We start from the raw sequence: 24,747 nt of genomic DNA on the forward strand, positions 1-24,747 counted from the left end.
TATGAAATAAATTAAAAACAGATTCCAAATTCGGGCTTCGAAGTCCCCATATTCGGGTATAGGACTAAGTGTATTAAAAATTCGATGACTGTAGGTGCCGTTGTTTTCCTTTAATGAGAGGAACATACATACACACATACACGTTTTCATTATTTACTACTTTTTATAATACGTCGTGATAACATTCGGCGGCAACAATTTAAATAGAGATTCTGCAGCAAAAGTTATACGGATTGAAAGCGCATTTCAAGACTATTTGCATCTCCAGTGCTAATGACACATCAGCTACTGAATAAGTCAGGACATAAATTTAATACACGTCATAAAAAGCATTGGTAAACTAGCGATAAAAAAATAAAGTAAAATTATTGGACAAAAATAAATACTTTTCTTTGCAAACATACAAGGAAAACGACTGGCTTATTAAAGGCATTTTCCAAAATCACATCTTTTGCATTTTATACTAATTTTACAAAATTTACTTTTTTTTTTCTAATTGCCTGAATTGCGTGGTTCTAAGTTTCCGGCTGTTGCGCTCTTTCCTGTTTCTCTTCCCACTTCAAAGAAAGTTCCAGTATCTGCATTGTTAGGCTATATCTTAATTTTCGTTCTCAAATAAACGAATACTACCTTTCCTCGATTTTACTTTTCTACAGTTCATCATATCTCCATTAAATATAGTTAAGCAAGTTTTTATGTTCTGTGATTAAAGCAATATGTAATTTTAATTGCAGTACTCAAAGCAAATTTTAATCGCTTTTTAACTTTTTCTTTCTCATCATCCAATGTTAAATTAGCCATTTGTTAAAAAGATATTCTTAGTATCTTTAGAATTTCAAAAAAGTCATTCAAGCTTCGAAAGCTGTTGTTTTGTATATCATGTTGCCACCTTAATAAAATGGATAGCGGAACACGTATGTTAAATTTTAGCGCAACAGAATTTCAGGTTTTAGGACAAATAAAATTAAGCTGGTTTTTAATTATCTTAATTCTTATGTTTCGACTGACGTAAATAATCTAAAACGAAAATACAGACGTTATTTACTTTGTATTGTACTTTGTATTGTATTTGTAAGAAGCAATAAACTTAATTTAAATAAAAGTGTAGATGAGTAGCTTTACCACAGCAAATATGCAAATTATGAAATATTCAAGAAAAATGAATAAATATCCCGGTGAATTTTTGTCATACGGGAGTCAAACTTCTTATAATTTTATTTTTTCATAACGAGTATAAAATTTTCTCAAATATGAGTACAGAAACCGAGAGACCGCATTAAGAGTTAGATTTCTCTATTTGTCGAAAATTACTTTTTTTAATCTGACATTGTCAAATATGAATATCTTTTTTGTCACTTCTGAACACTCCTGTACACTTTTGAAACACTTCTGTAACTGAGCGTACGTAACTACGACCAGCGATGACGAAAATAAAGGCCGGTTAATTAATTTCAAGCCAGGAAAGGCGGTGGGTGTACTGCCTATTACAGTAAAAAAGGGAGATGCACATCTAGATGACCCTTATACAAAATTTAAACGTTCTATGACTGATCATTTTCGAATACAAACGTACGTTCGTGCCTACAGATGTCAGGAAATGAATCTCTTTTCACTCCGTTTTAAATCCCTTTCACAATCCATTTTGGAACAAAAGAGTCCTTTATTCTTTTATTCTGTACATACGTACAGATGACACGCAAAAAATTGTCCAAATAGATTAGGAAACTGTCCAGATGGATTCGGGTACAGTTAAAATGAATATTTTCGCTGAAATATGATTTTTCGAGATTATAATACTTCTATAATTACAGTTTGATGTAATTTAAATATATTTTAATTTATATCGTTTAGAGAGTTTGTTAAAAATTAACATTTAAATGATTAAATCACTTAATCTTAAAAAAAGAGACTGATTAAATTCATGAGATAAATTAGATTTTGTGCTTTGTTGAATCAGTTCTCCGAGAATGACTATGCATGGATGATGAATGAAAAGCTTCATGTTTCGCACAATGGAAACATTCTCTAAGGTGCATGGAGGATAAATGCTTCTTCTAGGTAAAGGGATCTCAATTTTGTTTTTTTTTTAAAATTTTGTATCACATAAATAAAAATAAAAAATATATGCACCATCTTGTACCAAAAGCGCTATTATACCTTCATTCAAATTTTTTGTGTAAAAATTGTTCCAACAAAACTAATAAAATGTACAGTTACTGACAAATGTAGCATAGTCTGAGAAACATTTTTCTAGATTCTTTCAGTTCTTCGTCTGTTAGTTTCCAAGAAATGATTGTATCTATGGATTTTTTAGGGACGTGATTTTTACGTTAACAGAAAATAATAATACCTCTTTCAGTTTCTAAAACTGATGTTTGTATTTTATTGTAACAAAATAAAAAAATTCATTTTTTAACTGTATGATCTTAATTAAAATAAAATCTTAAAATAACGAAGAAAAATTCCTGTAGGTGTATTTGTTTATTTGTAGATTTCTGTTTAGCGTTTAAGGAAATATCGCTGTTCCCTCTATGTATGCTTCTGTAATAAACCAACATACGCAGCAAACTGGAAGATCTGGTTCGAATTCTGGCGATGGCACAGTTCATGTTTTCTGCTTCGAGAAACATACTAATTTGTTCAGAATTACTGCATTAAACATAGACGAATTTTAAAGATTTTTTTTTAACTAGCTGGATGAATTATGGCTCTGGAAAGTCGAGACTATTAAAATAAAAGGGAGATACTATACTACCAAGTTACCCACAATAAAAAACGATTTCATATACCAGCTCGTTGTATTTTTGTAAACATTATGTAAGGAAAGGAAAACTATTTGCATATGAAAGTAAAAGCAATAACTTGAACCATCTAAGTCAAGGATCACCTAAAAAACAACTATATGAAGTCCACAATAAAGATAAAAATGCAATGAGGATATTGATGCATAACTCTCATGTCGACAAAAGAGAAATATTTACACCAGAGAAACGATTTAAAAAATCTAAGCTATCGAAATCGGAAACACCTGCAACTTGCAAAAGTTTTAATGCTCCATGTTTCTGAAAAAACAGACACCGTTTGAACCTTCCACCTGCTTCAGGTATGAAGAGCGAAAACAACAGAAGCCATTTACCTCACATTTCCTGGGGAAATCAAACAAAACAAGGTAAGAGGAAGTAAAATATCTAAGAGGGAGGGGAAGGTAGGTCACAGGCACAAGCTTTATGATATATCGATTTCCTTTACATTTTTAAGTTCTGGGAGAGTTCTTTCAGCTGTTCCGTGCACGGACCCAACGAAGGGTGGGTCGATGACCCCCCAGATATCTGGAGGGTGGGGATTGGATCATGTCTGGCAGGTGCCTCCGAGAAGGGTGTGTCTTTGAAGTAAGGATTAGAATTTTCACGCTGAGTGCATTTTCTAGCAGCATATTCTACATCGATCTAGATATCATCTTGACCTTGAATTTTTTTATATGCCGCAGTTCGCTTGAAGATTATATTTTTATGAAACGGACCATTTTAATTAAATTGTGCTTCAGTGTGGAAGAAATGCTTCACTTTTAGTAACTTAAAGCTTAAATATTACGATGTTTAAATATTACGAGAGATTTCGATGTTTTCCAAATAACTCAAAGATTTCATATTTATAAAATAATGTTAAAGGACACTTGTCACCTATGTCTAAAAAGGAATTTTTAACTGCCGGTATGCTACTCAGCCTATTTCTTTATCGATTTTTGTGTTTCATTAATCCATGTTAATATAATGCATTCTGGAATTTTTCTTTCTTTCTTCACATACATATCTGTGTACAGTAAAAATCCAATAATCCGATTAAAATTACATACACCCGCGAAACGATTTTTTTCCGCGTTATTAAAGATATTGAGAAATTGAAAAAAATGCATACGACAAACACATTTAATGAATAAGCTTACTGCTAGATAAATTTACTCGTAGTTTAACGATATTTAATTAATTTTTATATTGAAACTATGAATTTTACCATTGCATAAAGTCTTTTCAAATAAAGTTCGAATGCCCACTCACAGCTGAAAATCTGAAAGCTTTCAGATTTTACATTACGCCCAAAGAGGTGTTTCTTTCTTTATTAAATATCATGTTCTTCGCACAATTTCTGATACACAGTCTCGCGCGCTGGATATGAATTTTTTTTTCCCGTACAGAGTTGCCGTACAGTGTTTGAAGTCATTGAATTTGTTAATCAAAAATTCGTTAAAGTGTTACAAAATAGGAAATCCATAATAAAACAAAATTCAAATTCCAAATTAGAGCTTTCAAATGCCCATATTCGGTGGAAGATTACGTTATTCAAAATTTGATGGCTCTAGGTACCGTTGTTTTATCACAATGCGAGAAACATCCATTCATGCAGATTTTTTATTATTTAATTCCTTTAGATGTAACACACGGCGATAATATTTGCTGGCAACAATTTGAAAAGTGAATCAACGTTTATAGTGAATCCACGCAAAATGCCAAAACGAAATTAATAGTCCTTCTGGGCAAATTTCCCCTTTGGACTAATAAAGCTCATTAAATAAATAAATAAAAACAATTCAAAACACTATAAAATGTGTATAAATCGAGATACAATGTAATAAACACGAACATTTATTTAAATTTACAATATTGAACTTCTTCAGTAAAACAGGAGCACATAGAATGAAATTTTATCCTGTAAGCCTATAAATCTGTATATATATAAAAGGAAGAGTCTGTCTGTCTGCGTGTGTCTTCGTTCGTGCTGCGCGTAAGCTAATATACCCAGGGATACGAAATTTGATACATAGGAGTGCATTTAGACAATAGCGAGTGCACCTCGAAGAGGTTTTTTTTATTTTATGTTTTTTGATGGAATCGCATCAAATCGATAATTCTGTCTCATTATATCAGCAACAGTGGCACGCAGCCGTTGTTGCTGATATATCACTGTTGCTGATATCAGCACTGGAATATATCAGAACAGGAAATAAATATCTGATATCAGAACAGGAAATAAAGTTGAGGGCTTGCTTCTAGTCAGAAAAAAGGATAAAGAAAGCAGAAAAGAGAGAGGCTAAAACGCGTGAAGCTCTAGCAACAACGATCGGGATGATTGACACTCGGAAAAATGAGGGCGATAATTCTGTGCAGTTTTTAAATTTAATGTTTTTCTTGGATACTGGACGTTTGTCGAGAGAAGACAATGGGAAGTCGGTTAATTTATTCATTAGGATAATTAATATTTGTATTAAGGGATATAGCTTATTTCATTGTAATTTTTCTATATGTAATCCATTTTTATTAAAATGTGTGTGTGTATGGTTTTTTTTTTTTTTTTTTTTTTTTGATAAAGTTGTTCTGCAGTATAAAATTTTGTGCAGTTCTTAAATTTAATGTTTGGTGTTCCCTTTAGGCATTTTTCCTGTACATTTAAAAGCCAGACGAAGGCTGGCCGCGTAGCGGATAGTGTATTATACAGCTTAGGCATTTTATTTTTAAAATCCTCTATATCTACTAGGAGAACAATGCAACCAGTTTCAGTAATTCAGGCACTTAAACAACGGTGAATATGATCGATTGAAAGAGGTCTTTTTAAGCAAGATGTACGAGGAAAAATTATTGTGTCCTGTAAAGAGGAGAAAGAACTCTCTTAAATAATACCGAAAGAACTAAAATCTTTAGTTATAAATTATTTAGGAAAAAATCTCGCTTAAATCTTCATAATACATTTGAAGATAATTGTGTTTTGGGGAGTTTAAGAGAGGACAAATTTATATTCGTATATTCCTTTTTAGTACAGCTTGGGAAAGTAGTTACATAGACTAATCATAGTTTATTATGTAGTCTCCCTTTTAATAAGGATTTATAGAATGTTAACTCATAAAATGGAATAAATTAACTTTTTCCTTTAAAATTATCCTTTTATAGACATTCATAACATGTTACGTGATTTTATAAATTTGTAGAGCTAAAATCGGGATCTAAATAAATAGACGTAAAACCAGTCAACGACAAGTAACATGTTTCATTCACCTTCGATATTATAAAATTCGTTGCATTTAATGCAATGATATTTAACCCATACAACATTAAGATAAGCATTTGAAAAGTCCTGTCGGCCACTTTGTCTAATAGTATTTCTCAACAACTTCTTTTTTAATACTTTGAAATTATGGATCAAAAGCAGAAGGCAAAGTAGGAGCAGCATCTCTAATGTTTCAAGAAACTAAAGACATCTCTTATGTTTTAAGATAGCAAAGATCTACTCACAAAATTTCAAACTAAATGATTACGAAACAATGTTCTAAGCAGAATAAGTATTCGCACTGCACAAAGGAACCTTTTGGATAGGAAAAATTAGAAAATGCAAACACATACGTTAGTATACATAGTGAAACACATGCGTTTAGTATGAGCGTTCTCTTGGTCTCTTTCGAAGTCTTATTCCCCAACTCCTCACAAAGCAACGCTAAAACAGTTACATTAATGAAGGCCTAACTACTCACCACTGTTAATTGGATCCGTGATCACATATGATTCGCAGGAAATGAAAGATCAGACAAACTAGCTAAGAATGTTTGCTGCGTACAAGCTCAAGATCAACATCAAAGTCCCAGGATAAGAAGATGTTACCAAATGCAGACTACTTTTGTTGACCAGTGGTTTGAAGCAGACTCATAGAAACCAAGGAATTTTCCAATGTCAGTTCACATGGTTAAATTCATCTCAGCCTTCGAGTTCAGTGATGTCCCTTGACATAAGGAACTCGAAGAAACGAAGACCCAAAGGGAATAGTTGCTTTTGAGTAGACTACGAGCCAATGACATCCCACACCCAAAGACTTCTTGTCGGGAACAGAAATCTTGTAGAACAATACACTTAGACGGAACCATGCAGATACTGGTAGATATGCTTATAATACATTCTAAGCGATCTCATTAAAATAAAACCTAAGTTCGACAAGAAATGTTTTGCAGGCTTTCATGAATCTTCGAAATTTTCCCATTATTATCTCATATCCCGAAGAAAAAAAAAAAAAAAAAAAAAAAAGATTCACATCCGCGTTAAAGGACTACAGCAGATGCACTCCGTGCCCTTGCAACGGGCTACCAACACTTGGCTTCCCAGTTCATTAATAGGAGTTAGAACTTAACAGTATTCGTCATAGATTATTATAGCTACAAGGGGATTAAAGCATCATGTTCTTCGTTAGCAGTTGCCAAAACATCATTATTAAAACTAGAATACAAAACCCTGCCAAATACAGTTTAACAAACAAAATACTTAATTGTAAACCATTGCAAATTTTTTATAAAGTATTAAAACCGTTTAAAATTAACAGATTCATTGCTTTATTTCAATTTTTATTTATCATCAATTAAGAACATCTGGTCCCTAAAATAAATCTTTACAAATTAATAATTAATTATTATATAAAGTAAATGAAACAGGAAATAAAGTTGAGGGCTTGCTTCTAGTCAGAAAAAAGGATAAAGAAAGCAGAAAAGAGAGAGGCTAAAACGCGTGAAGCTCTAGCAACAACGATCGGGATGATTTTTTCCTTACCTGTTGTGTTTTCTCAGAAGTGATAATTTCTCTTGTTTTTATTTATTTAAATATTTTTTATATATTTAAGTTTTTTAATTTCAGTATAACTCTTCATTTATTACCCTGCAATCTGAAGTTTTCAAATTGTAATATTTGAAATTGCGTCATATTACTCCTTTGTCTTGCCAAATTTCATTCCTATCTGACCATCGATTTAACGGATTATTCACAATAGGAAACAGAAAAAGGGTAATGTATGTTATTATCAAAGCTGCATTAAATTAAATGTGTTTTAAAAATTATAAGCGGAATGTAGAGTAACAATGTGCAGGCAATAATTTGTGGGTAATGGTGTGCATCATCGTTTTCCGGCTGCGAGACTACAAAAGCTTCTTCTAAGCCTCTCAATGATCAAGGAAAGCTTAAGAACTTCACTGTAATCCAAGATTTCATTATAATACGATATGCATCTCTGCATGAATTCATCAGTGAATTTTTGCAAATTGTTTTTCTCGAATTTAATTGTTGTCATTTTAGAGCTTCAATAATAAAATGTGTAGCATAAGTAGTATGCATTAAAAAAGTATTGCTATATAAACATTATGAAATAAAAGATTTTTATGTTAACTATTATCCATTAGTAATCCCCTTCTAAGAGTTTTTCCATAGCTTTTGAATGAAAACAAATCTAATTTTTTCCAATTAGTCTTCTATTAATGATATTGTTTATTTGCATTTTAAGTCGAGTTAATGATGTACAATTTTAAAGCTAATTATCAGAAGTTCTTTTCTCTTATTGGAAGAGTTTTAAAAGCCCCTTTGCTATTAATTAGTGTAATTAATCAGTTCCTTATTTTGTTTTAAGTTACTGAAAGACTGCAAGAGGAAAATTGGAATAATTCGCACAAGAAAGCTTCGGAAGAATTGAAAACAAGTTAAAAGAAAATAAAAAAGCTCAGTGAGCAGTTTAGAATAATATTTTGATAACTTTCAGGGGAAAACAGCACAATTTCAAACCTTAATTTTTTTATTTTTTCCCTTTACCTTCATTATGTTCTATATGGTGGAAAACTGCTCGAAAATGATTGATCTTTTTTTATTACGCTAAAGACTTTTGGTTTTATGATTAAAATATTGATATTACCTATATTTGTAATTTAAATAATTGTAATTTGCATAAATATAGCTAGAATAAATTAATGTTTACGTTAAGTATGTTTCACAGCAAAATCGCTTATTTGTCCCTAGTTTCCCCACCTTTCCATAAATGTTAAATGATTAACTTATCCAGTTGAAAATGAACAGTATCAGCAATATTATATTCTTACTGTAATTTTTAGATGGTTCGCTTTTGAAATTTGAAGATTGACAAAAGGAACAGCTGTGATTCTTATACAATTATAAAGATGTATTAAAAACTATACTTCCAAATTTACGGAAATAATTATTTTTTAGAGAAGCAATCAATAATTCAACATTTACGGAAATTTTTCTTTTATAGCGAAACAGATTCTTGGATTAAAACCAAATTTTTTACACCATGCAGTTTTTAAGTTCAAATCTCCTTTCTAATGATAATTAGGAAAATTTTTTTATTATCAATATGTTTCTGTGTTTACAGAATTATGTTCCATTCATCTGGGCAAAAATCAATTTCCTCATCTTATGATCTTTAATGATTTATCGATGGAATATTGGACAGCGGAAGTGATAATATATGTATGTGATAGTAATAATATCTTATTACTCCCCTAAACCTTGTCGACTTACTCTGTCTCAAACAAACATATTTTGTTTTCAGAAATAAGTATTACAACCGAAATGAGGATTAACCATGTGAAAGTCCTCTCAGTCCTAACCTTGCTGATATTTATATGCATTATTATGAGTCATAATTATTTGAAATTTTAAACTTCCCTGAGTGGTTCCGCTACGTGGGCGATGCCTTTATCCAGTCTGAGGACAATAAAGATAATTTAAACAAAGTTCTTTCAATAGTGAATTCCATTTATCCTGCTATTCAGTACACTTTGAACTTGAGACATCCAATTCTCTTCCCTTCCTCGATATCTTGATCGCACGCAACATATCCAACTTCAGTACTACTGTTTACCGTAAACCTTCATCTGTTTGCCTTCCACCACACTTTAAATCGTGTCATTAGACTAAATAGATGTTAGCTTCATTTAATGCCTTATTTTTTCGTGCGCAAGTCGGCTCTTGATCAAGAACTAAATTAATTAAAAGCAGTTATTAATTACTGAATAAATTACTGACAGCGACGTTTCACGTAACATTATTGACCAAGCGAGGAAAAAATTACTCATCTCAAAACATCAAAAAAGCACCCACTCTTTTAAAAGATTATAAAAATTCTGTTGTAATGCTTTTCTTTTCATGGATTAACAATAAAATTGCACGTATTTTACAGAAATTCAGCTTTCGTGTCGTTTTCTTTTCTGTCAATAAAATTCATAGTTCTATACTTAAGGACCCGATTTCAGGTATGAACTCCTGGAGTATATACATGATTCTTACCAGTGTGGTTTAATTCACATTGGTCAGACCAAGACAGCCTTAGACCAAAACACCAAGAGAGCCTTCGCATTAAGAAACATAAGTGTTGCGATGTAATGTGAATTAACTCGATACACGTCCTCGTTTTAAACACAAAACTTATATTAAATAATTGCACAATACAAGCATAAACAAGAAAATGACATATAAAACGCATAAACACGAGAACACAACAAAAATAGTGAAAAATAGACAGCATTCCAGCTGCCTTGCGAATGCGTTCGTCTGAGTCCGACAGTTCAACTGAATTCAATGTTCTTTGGCATAGTTTCAGTAGCGAAAGAGTCAGGTTGAGTTGTTCTGTTCCGGTGCAATGGAACATACTCCCACCCTATCAGGCATTAGTCCTGATATATGGGCAAAGGAACTAATTTATGAATGTTTCTTTTAAAAATAGAGATTTTGGTTTTAACCGTGGCCACACGAACCAGTCCGTCAGCACCATGATGAAGTTCGACCACTTGTCCTAGTGGCCAAGAACCTGGAAGATGACCATCATCTAGTAACAGGACGATGTCTCCAATTTTCATATTCGTCTGAGTGTCCTTCCATTTCTTTCTGGTTTGAAGAGAAGATAGATATGCTTTGGTATATCTATGATTTGCAGAAGTCCTTCCGCATCTTTTGAAGGAGATCCCACCTATTCCGTATATTGGCAGGACTAGTAAGAGGTAGTTCAGGAGGGGATAGGATCACGTCTCCTGTAAGAAAATGTGAAGGAGTGAGAATATTAATGCAATCAATGTCAGTATCGTTTACACTACATAACGGACGAGCATTTAAAATGGCTTCTATCTGAGCCAATAGAGTTGTCAATTCTTCGAAAGTAAGTAGAGTTTCACCGATTACTCTTTTACAGTGATATTTGGTTGATTTAATTGCGGCCTCCTAAATTCCTCCGAAATGAGGAGATGCTGGAGGTATAAAGTGCCATTCTATTGATGCTTCAGTTAAATGATGAGCAACGGCTTCGTTCTTAGGAAGTGAAGCCCACAATCGTTGTATTTCGCTGAGCTTTCGATTAGCCCCAACGAAGTTTGTTGCATTGTCGCTGTAAATGTGACTTGAACCTCCTCGTCTAGCACTGAAGCGACGCAAAGCAGCTAAAAATGCATCAGCGGTTAAATCGCTGACTGCCTCGATGTGTAGTGCCTTAGTAGCGAGACAAATAAATAGAGCAATATAACCCTTGGTTGATTTTGCTCCACGACCCTTGTTGAATTTGATTGAAATAGGGCCGGCATAGTCCACTCCGCAGTTGAAGAAAGGCTTCTCGAGTGTTACACGATGCTTAGGTAGATTACCCATAAGCTGAGATGCGGTGGATGCTTTAAATTTGAAGCATTTGATGCATTTGTGAACACACCAACGAAGTTTGTTGCATTGTCCCTGTAAATGTGACTTGAACCTCCTCGTCTAGCACCGAAGCGACGCAAAGCAGCTAAAAATGCATCAGCGGTTAAATCGCTTGCTGCCTCGATGTGTAGTGCCTTAGTAGCGAGACAAATAAATAAAGCAATATAACCCTTGGTTGAGTTTTCTCCACGACCCTTGTTGAATTTGATTGAAATAGGGCCGGCATAGTCCACTCAGCAGTTGAAGAAAGGCTTCTCGAGTGTTACACGATGCTTAGGTAGATTACCCATAAGCTGAGATGCGGTGGATGCTTTAAATTTGAAGCATTTGATGCATTTGTGAACACATTTATTAATGAGCTTTTTTCCACCTATTATCCAATATGATTGTTTGATAATGTGGGACAGTAATGAAAGCATGTAAATAAGTCACATGCTTTTCTTTTACGATGAGCTCACTTAGCTTGTGTTTAGCAGGAAGAATCACTGGTGCTTTTGATTAAAAGACAATTCTGAATTTTGTAAACGCCCTCCCACCCGTAAAAGACTGTTTCCATCTGTAAACGGATGGAGGGAGTGTAGCTGACTTTTCTTAGGCAACGATCTTTGATTTTTAATGCATTTTAGGTCTTCATTAAAATAATCTTCCTGAACCCACTTAATTATGATTATTTCCGCATTTTTAGTTTCCGTATAAGTGAGTGGAGAAAAGGAATCAGTTATAAGTGTTTGACATTTGTTATTGGTTTTGCACTTATTGATGAATCTTAAACAATATGCTAAAATGCGTATAATCTTAGAAAATGCTGAATATTTTTTTAATAAATCACTATATAATTCACTTGACATAGCACTATGAAATGAAAATATAGGATCAGATCTTTGTTCAGCTTTAATTAGATCCTTGATTTCTTTGGAAGCGGATTCCTCTTTCGGCCAGTGAGACGAATCCAAAAAAAGCCAACTTGGGCCATTCCACCACAAGTTGCAATTAGGAAGACATTTGGGATTAATATCACGCGAAGCGATATCTGCTGGGTTCTCTTTCGAAGGGACATGCCTCCAGTATTTTTTTGGAAGTACTTCGATTATTTGAGACGTCCGGTTTGCAACAGAAGTCTTCCATTTACAAGGATGTGCCGAAAGCCAGGAAAGTATGACTTTGGAGTCAGTCCAAGCGTAAACATCAAACTTATATTTTTTGAGAGTGTTCATGACTGCTCGATATAACTTTGAAAGCAAATGAGCACTCCATAGTTCCAATTTAGGAACAGATACTTGTTTGATAGGTGCGACTTTAGTTTTAGAAACTAAGAGAGAAACTTTTATTTCATTTCCGTGTATTTGTTTGCAATATATTGCAGCAGCGTAAGCAAGTGCTGAAGCGTCGCAAAAGCCGTGCAATTCAAATGTGTCAGATGAAATAAGCGTGATACATCTAGGAACGGTAAAATGTTCAACAGCATTGAAAGATTTCTGAAATTTAAACAAATCTTCAGCAAGACTTTGGGGAATAGGAGAATCCCAGTCCCCTTTTGTAGGCCAGAGCTTTTGATAAAAATTTTTCAATACAACAGTACATGGTGAAATTAATCCTAATGGATCGAAAATGCGTACCGATTGGGACAAAATGTGTCTTTTTGTCAGCGGTGAGGTGAGTGCAAGTGCGGGTTTGAAAATGAATGTGTCTGTTGAATAGTTCCAAAATAATCATAAGACTTTCGTGGTTTCCTTATCATTAGGAATTATTTCTCAATTAGTGTCCGTTGAACAATATTCTTGAAATTCTGCAAGAAATGCATTTGAATTACAATTCCACTTTCGTAGGTGGAAACCATGCGTTTCTAAAATATTGGTAATTTCCTTACAAAGTGATATTGCATCACTATCGGTACTTAAACCCGATAGTAAATCATCCATGTATACATATTTGAAAGCAAAATTGCAGTTCCAAAATTCTGTATCTCTAAACGAAGAAGGGCGTTATGAAGTCACACTTCCGTGGGCGGAGAATCATGTACCACTTTCCACACACAAGGATTTAGCTTTGAAACGTCTACAATCTACCACCCAGAAACTTTTATCTCAAAATTTATTTTCTTCATACAATGCAGTTTTTAATGACTTGTGTAACTTAGGAGTGATCGAAGAAGTTAAAGAAAATATAGCGGTTGACTATGGACATTATTTGCCACATAGGCCGGTGATCAAAGAAAATGGCTCAACACCAATTGAACGGTGTTTGATGCGTCTGCGAGGAAACAATCGTCTCCTTCTCTAAATCAGTGTTTGGAGTGTGGACCAAATTTGATAGAACTAATTCCTTCTCTTTTGTTGAGATTTCGGGAAGGCAAGTTTGCTGCTATAGCAGACATTAAAAAGGCTTTCTTACAGATCAGTGTACAGCCTCAAGATAGAGACTGGCTTCGGTTTTTCTGGTGGGATGATGTGGAAGAAAAGAAAACGAAAATATTTCGTCATACTAGAGTAGTATTTGGGTTTAAAAGTAGTCCTTTCCTTTTGACAGCTGTTATAGAATTCCATCTACAAAAGTACATGAAAAATTCTTCATATGATACGGAGATGATAGCTAAACTCTTGCGTAGCTTCTACGTAGATAACGTTGTTGCCAGTTTTGACAAAAAATCCGAGATGATCCAGTTTATCGAAAAATCTCGAGAAATAATGTATGAAGGAAAGTTTAATCTTCGAGGTTGGTTACATAACGGAGATAACTTGGAACAGGAAACTATTTCAACCGTATTGGGTCTGTTATGGAACTCTCAGAAAGATAATTTAACTTTGAATCTGAATTGGCTAGAAGATTTTGAAATGGGTATAATAACGAAGAGAACAATTCTCGCTGTAACACACAAAATATTTGATCCTATTGGAGGATCCAAGGAGATTAGGAAACTGACTGATCCAAAAACGTGGAAACATATTGCTGGAACAAAAAATCCAGCTGACCTCCCATCAAGAGGTTGCACCGCCAAACAACTTTTAGTAGTTAGATAGTGGGAGCGCCCCGATTGGCTGAAGAAAAATCAGGAAGAATGGCCTAGACAAAGGGAAATACCGGACATGGAAATAGTGAATTCAGAAAAAAGGAAATCAGTAATTTCTGCACTAAATACTCAAAGGGTAGAACATTTTTTTGAGAAATATTCATCTTACCATAAAATGTTAAGAATAACTGCTTGGATATGCAGATTTATCAACAACTGCAGAAGACCAGATTCTAAACAATCAGGAGAACTCACGGTCCCTGAAATAGAAACTGTAGAAAAGAAAATATGCAAGATAATACAGATAGAAGCATTTGGCAAAGAACTTAAAGTTAGCAACCTTTGTACCTTTTTTGACTCAGATGGCATTATTCGGTTAAAGACCAAGATTACTAGAAGAGAGGAAGAAAATTTTCTCTGTCCAATTGTATTGCCCTCAAATCATGACTTAGTTCATAGGTTAATTTTAGATTACCATTTGCGACTATCCCACGCTGGTGTGCAATTCGTTCTAGCCGATATTCGACAGAAATTCTGGGTCCTGAGAGGAAGAGAAACAATACGTAAAGCTCTTATGAAGTGTGTTCGCTGTAGAAGATATAGCGCAAAGAATATAGAGACTGTTCCAGCACCTCTTCCTGAAGATCGAGTTCGAGTTGCTCTGGTGTTTGAAGTGACCGGAGTCGATGTAGCCGGTCCTCTTTATTTAAGGAAAGAAAAAAGGCATGGATCGTGCTCTTTACTTGCGCAGTCTATCGTGCGATACATCTTGAGCTGATAGAAAGTTTATCAACAAATGCGTTCATCTTGGGATTAAGGAGATTTATTGCCAGAAGAGGTCGTCCAAGTATTATTTACAGCAACAATGGCACTAATTTCGTTGGAACTGAAAATATGTTGAAATCGATAGATTGGAAAGAAATAGAATGTCATTCAACTAGTATGAGAATACAGTGGAAGTTTAATCCCCCAACTGCTTCATGGTGGGGCGGTTGGTGGGAGAGGTTGGTACAAACAGTGAAGAAGATGCTGACAAATGTTCTTGGAAAGTCCCGTGTCTTTTACGAGGAAATGTTGACTATACTTTGTGATATCGAATCGGTGATTAACTCAAGACCCCTTACGTACCTTTCAGAAGATCCAAATGATCTAACGGCACTAACTCCTTCAATGTTTCTACAAGATGTGCACAACGTCGGAGTACCAGACTTAGACTACCTAGATACCATCAATCTGACAAAAAGATACAAGTTCTTGCAGAACTTAAGAGAACATTTTCGCAAAAGATTTCGTGATGAATATTTAGCTATCCTAGTGCAAAAACCATCTAAACGATCGACTCGGACTATCAACAAAAATGACTTGGTGTTTGTCGGCAGCGACAACAAGAAGAGAATAGATTGGCCAATAGGTCGTGTTGTAGAACTATATCCTGGGAAAGACAACGAAGTACGTGTTGTCAAAGTGAAAACTGCAACGGGTGAACTCCTAAGACCTGTGAAACGTATTTATCCTCTCGAACTTGATAGACCTAACTTGTTTAGTGACTTCACCATGAACAGAAAAAACTCTGCCGATAAGTGTGACAGTGATATGAACTATCAAACTAGATATGGACGTAAAACTGTAAAACCTGTTACATATTTTTAAATTGCTATACTAATTTTTGTTTCTTTTCAGTATTTTAGAAATTTAATTGTCCTAACAGTAGTCAATTGGAACATGTTATCTGGATATGGTATGAATGTAATGCAGAAAATGTTTAGATGTGTAATCCTTCTTTGTAAGTATTAATTTTAGAGCATTAGTTACTTTTCATATTTGTGAAAGTTGTACTTGAATTTTTGTTTCATTATTGATAAATTTTGTTTTGATTTTCCCGTCTTATCGAGGTAAAATCAAAAGGTGGGAGGATGTCGCATTCTTGCCACTAGATGGCGGGCATCTCTTCCTTTACTTTTTCTGGAATTGAGTCCCGAGAACGACACTAGATTGGAACCGCTCTGAGGAGCGTAAAGACTAAGGATTAAAAATGTACTGTTTTAAAATAATTATCACCTACCTTGTAAATAGTGTATAATAGTGTTTTATTTTGAATAAATAATTAAAAGACAAGATGGCCTGTTAATTGTAATAGAAACTCTTACTGAAAACGTGATTATTAGAAGCCTGGCGTTGCGAACACTGAAGATGCAGCAGGTAAGGAATTTTACATTAATTGTATTGTAAATAGAAGAACCTGATGCAACATCTTACGTTAAATTTATTGATGAACTAATAATTTTGTTCTCCCATTTGTCATTTCTGTACTTATTCACATTTTTCTTAATTTGTTTGTTGAGCCTGTTAAGTTCTTTTTGAGACTGGGATCCCATGAGATATCCCATAAGTTTTTGTCATTTTAGATTTCATCATCACTTGACTATCAACTCGTGGCAACTCGAAATTGGCTCATGCGGTGATGCCACAAACAGTTTTATTAACATTGTTAATGATTACCAAAGAGCCGCCAAATATATGCTTTCTTTTTCTTGCTCCCTAGAGATTCAGAATTTGATTTAAATCCTACTTTATGGATATTTTTAGTTAGGAAATCACGGTATACAGTACAAAATTTGCTTGCAATTATTAAACTGGTAAAAAGTATTCAAAAACGATTAAACAAAGAAGAGCATGAAAAATGAAAAAGTACATAATGCATCCTCAAGAAATGGAAGTTAGTTGCATGTATCATAACTTCTAGATACAGATAAAAGAGCTGACTAAGTCCCGGTAGTACGGAAAACACCTGCCTTTTGTTTAAATAGATTTTAATTTATTTGTTTACTATTTTCGAAATTTTAGAAAATGTTTGCTTTTTGATACCCTCATTCTTATACACAGCTGCAACAGACACATCATTTTCTTAGTTAGATTTTGTTCAGTATAGAATACATTCCCATTCAGCTCTTTATCTAATGAGGTCAAAATACGAGAAACATACTGTGCATTTATAATGAGACTTTTTTTTACCCTGGAGTAGGTGAACGGTAACATACCAATAAAATTTTAATTCTGTGTAATTGGCAAAATAATTTAAAGAATTACAAATTTCAGGTTTAAAAACCATATTTCCGTTTGCAAACAAAAGATAACCTGATTATTTAGTGAAAAAAAATGCCTATATTATTCTATCTATTTTGTTTACCTATTGTATACTTTTGCTCTCTTAAATTTTAAAAGAAAAACGCTTTTTATATTAAACACATCTTCTAGAATTATTAAACTATACTAATATAATAAATTCGTTAATGATTTGAGTATTTAGTTAATTACAAATCAGTAAATAAAAGCATTCCCGATTAAGATGAAATATAATATAATTATAAAAATAATACATAATAATAAAATAAAACATAGTATTAAAATTAAACATAATGTAATTTAACATTCATTAAAAAAAAGGAAATTATTGTGAGATTTCATAATAAATCGACCATTTTAAAAATAATTTTTAAGGCGTTTAGTATTTATATGATTTAGAAACTGAATTTTGTTTTTTATTTTACATTAAAACTCGATTTCTTGCATTTATTTTTAAAACAAATCGCATGGAAATTTTAGCTCTGTAACCAAAGTTTTGGTAAAACATCTTTTTAAACTTTTGCCATTTAAAGCCTTGATGGTTTCTTAACATTTACATTTCAGCTGATTTCTGATATTAAAACGTTTTGAATAATATATAAAATGTTTTTGTGTACAATTTGTTACAAAAAACTTAACTTATTAGCATATCTGTCAGTATATTTATTAATTTTTAGAGAGTAATCTGCTAATGAGATTCCAAAATAATTGCATTTTCAATTAAGATTTCGTAAGAAATGTGAATTTCCTGCTTGTATGTTTGATTCTCTGATGAATCGTGTAAACATTGTATCTGCGTAATTTTAGAAATAAAAATATAACTTCTATTATATCAGAGTTTAGCTCATAATTATGAAATGAGACACTTTTATTGTATTTGATATTGTCATAATTTTCTAACAAATTGTTAATATAATGTCTCATATTTGTAAATACGTAATTATATACATTATGAACAACCTTTATAATATATTTCAATTCTACTTGACGGCGAAATGGCCCACGGCGAACAGTTGCCAGCGGATTGTAATGTCGGCGACAGGGCGACTGCGAAATAGCGAGAGCAAAACAGAAAGTCCCAGACCCATCGTTTTCGATTCGACTGAAGTTTTCTGCCCGTTAGATGTGAAACTGCTAAATCGTGATTCGGTTAAGCGAGGTCCTGGAGCTCGTAAACCTGGAATAACACAAAGAAATAAATGAAGAGATAAATAACAATACTTATAATTAGGAAATCCACTGATGTGCAGTTAACCTGCGAATACTATCCGTTATAAAGATTATCAACCGAATTTATATGTCATGAGATTCCGTTGAAAATGATACAGGATGACTAAATGTTACTCAAATTGGAACTAATTTCTTACGAAGTCTGTAAATTTTGAAATATTTTTAAAGGACTGTAAAATTTTTAAATAATTTGCGGTTTTCCTGCATTATTATATCAACGCTTTTATTATATTTACATTTACTATCTAGCGTTTTTATCACGTTTCTTTCAAGCTTTATAAGACAAAAATTTTGACAGCGATGTTGATGTTCTAAATTAATAAATACTAGAAAATTGCAATCTGCAATTCGAACTACAGGCTAATGTTTGAAAGAGGATTTATCGTTAAAATTTTAAATATTTAAAGAATCCTGAAAACACTTAAAAGTATCAGTTAGGTAATATATCGCATTAGAAATATTTTTTATTAATTACATCAAAGCTGCAAATGTGCATTAAAATATGAGCTGCTACATTATAAATTAATTAAATATACTTATTTATCATTTTTATATATAACACTATAAAACAATAAAGCAGAAATATTTGCAATATTAAAAAATAATTCATTGTGTTTAAATCGCTCAGTATATTAATCAATAAAACTTGATTAATATAAAATTAAAAACGCAACAATCTTGATATTTGACAGATTTTCTTTGCTTTTGATGAAGAACAACCTCTACATGTTTGCCCTCGAAATCGAGAGAATTCTTGAATTAATCTCCGCCAAACACAGGGTTACTGCTTTGATAATTTTATGTTGACATTTTTTATATTTGACGTGTGTTTGTTCTGTTTTGAGCTTGATTAAATTTGAACGAAAGATTAACGAAGTTATAATTTGTCGAATACCACCATTCTGTGAATTCGCTATGCCAGAGATCTCGTGGAAGATTTCTTAAAGATCTTCTATATGCGCAGCGGTAAGGGCCAAGGGCTGCTTCTAAATTCTTTCAGTTCTCCACGTTTATCAATTTTCAAGACCTAAAGAATTTCATATATAACGCAATAAGTTTGCACCTCTTTCTGGAGCAGAAAAACTTTAAATCATGTGAATATTTTTAGGTATTTATAGCGTACTGCTTGCTCACACGAGCGATTCATTATCTTCTATGAATCAGATCAGTCGGATCGAATGATTACAACATCTGTTCATGATGGTCAATATTTTTTTTTCCGAAAGAGTTCGTTAATAAGGATCTAATCAATGATCTCATTAGTTATCTGTCTCAAAATGAAAGAATGGAAGTACAATATTTCTTTTTTAAAAAGATAAAATGTGTAAGACATATATTGGTCACCTATAAACAGATCCACACAAAGAAAATATTTCTTAGTTAAAATAACCTTAACACTTTTTTATTGCAAAAGAATCTCAGGTAACTGGGACCATAACGACATCGAGTAATAGAAACCTAGATTAGTACAAACTAAATAGTAAATCAAGTCAGTTCTTTCAACAAGGGTTTTTTTTTAAACCGTAAATTTATAATTCTAAAAATAAGTGCAATATTTTAACAAACTCTTTTATTAGTAAAAAGAAATTACTACCTTCAGTTAAACAAATAATTATTGTCAGATTTGTTTTTGCGGCAAAACTATTCACGGAAAAAAATTGGAATAAACAAACTGTATTAAATAATTTAGGCAACTTGCGAAATTTCGTCAAATTTCTTACATGCATTTATAGGAGATATTAATTTGTTTTGAACAAATTTATTACCTCTTTTTTTTTTTGGAAAAGTTTTGTAACTGTACTCGCCACTGAGCTATCACAACACGTCACTATTTACAGACAATCTATACCAGAAGCATTATAGGACCTTGTTCTAAAAATTGAAAACTGCCCATGGTTTTAACATGGCCAATTTTCCCGTTGTCTATTTATTGTAATTTAGAGAAGCACCGAGGAATAAAATGAAGGGCTGACAAAATCCTTAAAATTTAAAGATGGAACTAGGACGCAAAATTTAGAGGCAGCGAAATTTTTGGAATTTAGGATGTAGCTTGGCAGCAAAAAAAGGGACCCACGTAGACTGCACCAGGCATTTGAAATATGTAGAACTATTAAGATATATTTGAAATATTAAAAATTGCTTTTCTTAGACCTCTTCAATGTCACTGTCATAGCTGCAATTTTTATTGTTCTTCGGATCTACGATATAAATGATTTCTAAGTCAGTCAAAACTTTAAAACTTGTTTTGTACATTTATGTTTTCCTAAACGTCTTCTTAAACGATGATGTCTTAGCACCTTTTTATTATTAAGGGGTTCATTGTTAGGTAGTATCTAACAATTAGCGTTACTTTCGTCTTTAACTCGGATTTAATATCTCTTATCATAATAAACAACAATTAAATGATCTAGTCAGTGGTAAGATTAACCAAAAGATAAATCACTGATATTAGAATTCGCGAATATTACTGTTTTTACTTCCTTGTTCTACTGGGCCGATTGACGAAATTCAACTTGCGTTTTTAATGTCTCGAAAGCGCGACTTAGGATATGTATTAGATTTATATATATATCATTATTCTAATATAGGTATTTTGAAACAAAATCGTACTTTTTTTAATTGACATAGCAGTTTTTCTCCATATTTCGATTCTACGACTCAAATTATGCCAAAGTGCCAAGTTTTGTAAAAATCACCCGAGTAGTTTTTAAAAATTTACTTCTCAAAATTTTAGCACCTATATGTTAATTGAATTTGGTATATATTTAATAGTTCTTTTTTTATTAAACTTATTTGATTATTCCTTTCGCATTTCGAAATTTAGGTTCATTCCAAATAAAATTCATTCATTCACTTTGATTTATTTTTAAAATTTGTATTTTTAAATAATTTTTACAAATTTTTCGAAAACAGTTTTGAATTATGACCTATAAAAGTTTTACTATCGTCTTAAAGTATAGGTATTTCTAAGCATATTTGCAATAAATTAGAGTTTTTATTCAAAATTTCCTAAGGTGTATGTGAATTTACATACTGGCGCGTTTTGAAATTTGGCATATTTGTTATAAGAGATAATAACGCCAAATGTGGTTTACGCACTTTTTTAAAATTATTTGAGGGTATGAACGATGACTTTTTTCAGCTCGTGTACAATGGAAAAAAGGGAAAGGAAAATAGGTTGCTATAAATTTTAAAAAATCAAACTGGAAAAATGCTCCAGAATAAAGTTTCGAATTTCTCCTTAAATTTCGTCCCAAATTTTACAAAATTTAATATTTAGGCATAATTTGAATCGTAGAATCGAAATATGGGAAAAAATTGGTATGTTATTTCAGATATATAATATGATGATGTAAGATATATGTAATTCCGATTTTGTGTCAAAATACCCATGTTAGAACAATGCTACATATAAATCTAATACATATCCTATGTCGCGCTTTCGAGGCATGAAAAACGCAATTTGAATTTTGTCCATCGGCCCAGTAGAACGGGAGATATAGAACTGTCCCACTTTTCTTTTTCCCGCAGTGTACATCTAAGTATTAAGCACTACTACTTGTAATGCTACCAGAAATTTTACATTTTTATTTTATTTATTTATTTTTGCTTTATAGTTTTTTTTGTCTCATACGATTATTTTTAAATCTTAAGTGTACATTTTTATGTTCCAAACTTTTTGTATCTTCCTTAAACTCAATCTTTTTATCCTGTATGAAAAAATACCTTCTACAAAAAATGTGTTAAAGACTAGAAACCTTGTTTGTAATAGGAACAATTCGTAAAAGTTTACAACAAATCTTTTAGTATACTAGCTATAACACCGTGACAGGAAGCTGTAAATCCCGAATAGAATTCAAATTGCTTAAATTACCTCCAGAACTACATGGATTTCAAAGAAACTGAGCGAAATTTCTGTGAATGAGTGATTAAGACTATCGGGGTCGGAAACCCGACGATAAAACAAAACGACTTCGAAGAAATCCATAAAATCATTTGGGCCAAGGCTCAGGTTGTGCTTGACAAAGGAATAAGAATGAACTAGTTAAGCATTGTTAAAGCATGAGAGACGGGTTAGTAATGATGATGTTAATAGTCTGGTATGTGTCTAAAAGTTGTATGTGAAAAGTTATGAAAAGTATCGTATTTTCTGCTAACAGCCGAATCGGCATACATGACTGCCGATTAAACAAGGGCGAATTAACACAGCCTAGTCAAAAAGAAGTTGTGTGTGTTTATTGCGGAGCACTGTAAAAATTATCATCACAAAATATTAGCGCGAAACAAAACTATCTATGGAAAATATAAAAAGAAAAATAAAAGTGTGTCAGATACAGCAGTAGTGATAGAAGAGAGAATATCTGTTTTCGATTGCTGCTTTTATCTGCAGAAGTACGTTAATTAGTTGTATATAATCCGTAATATACAAATATCGTTAATTCGTTCCCAAAATAAATCAAAGATTTTAAAAAAGGAGACTCTGCTAAAAATGTTCTACAAAATGTTTATGCCGTTTTGAATTAAATGACATCATTCAATTTATCTCGTAAATATTGTTCTGTAATTGAATTTATTGTTCTATTTCTTTGTTTGTTTTTAATGGTGCTTGTTCTTTCGTTATTTACAGTATACTTTTTATTTCAAAATACAGTTTTAATTCACGTAATCAAATGAATTTGTTCTAGAGATGAAAGACTGGCATAATATGATCGGCATTCTGTAGATGAAAGACGGTGATAGATGGAAAAACTTGAACATGCTAGCAAATCTTAAGAGTACTTTTCTCTTAATTATAATATGGGTTTCTTATCTTTGTGCATGCTCTTCACAGACACATTCCTTCAGGTAAGCAGATAGCGCTCACGTGCTTTGTCATAATAAAATAAACCAAACTAAACCTCTTCTTGTGACTGCTCTTAAACACTTCTTGTGATTTTTTAACGGCTGTCGAATTTACTGCGATTTTAAATTAATCAAAGACATCATTGCTATTACTCCGGTATACTAAGAGTTGACTGCAAGTTGATTCCTCATTTTATCCAAGTATTTATTAAATCCAAGTAATTGCGAAATCAACAGATTTAATAATTATCCAAGTAATTATTAAATCTACACAAATTGACTTTGTTCCTGAAGGCCGTACGTCATCTGAAACATTCGAAAATCGAAATTATTTTACCATAGTTAATTAATGTGCTGATAAAATGGATTATTTCGCTCTTGGATTATAGATGAATACTTATTTAAAATTTTCAGCAATTACTTTGCGCTCATGTTCATAACACAATATTGGTAAACATCAAATCTAAAACAAAAAATATCTGATGTGGACACCACAGGACTTCCTTGTACGGCATAGTAAATTACGCGCACTTTTTGCTGCCTTTCGTATAAACTTAATTTTACTGCACTTCATTTAAACTTATTTCCTTGCATTTCATTAGAGATATTCAACGAACTTTTCTCATTTCGCAGGAAGGCAAAAATACATAAAAACTCAAAATATCTTCAGTAAAAATTGTAAAATACTGACAGCCCTAAAACACCGAATGCAACTAAAAACATTTAAACAAATATTTTACAATTAAAATTAGTGTTTCTACACAAAAGCAACCAATTCGGCCAGCGGGCAGGAAGGCATAATTTTCGATGCACAAAATTTAAAGTTAATGTTTGGTTACGCTGCACAAAAACATACTGAAGTTGGTGCGCAAACTGACTTAATTTACTATTTAAGTAAGTGTTTGAAATGCTAACAAACGGCGGCCTCGTTAGGCTTAGCGCCACTTAAATTTTTAAATTATTGATAATTCTTCAACTATTGTCAGCAGATGAACTTAAAGGCCCAAAAACCTTAACGTAAGACAACAAAATTTAATTACTTTTAAGGCAAAA

This window comes from Stegodyphus dumicola, chromosome 8 (assembly GCF_044657685.1).
Source record: "Stegodyphus dumicola isolate Sdum_Otavi_A_Nest chromosome 8, ASM4465768v1".
NCBI lineage: Eukaryota > Metazoa > Arthropoda > Arachnida > Araneae > Eresidae > Stegodyphus > Stegodyphus dumicola.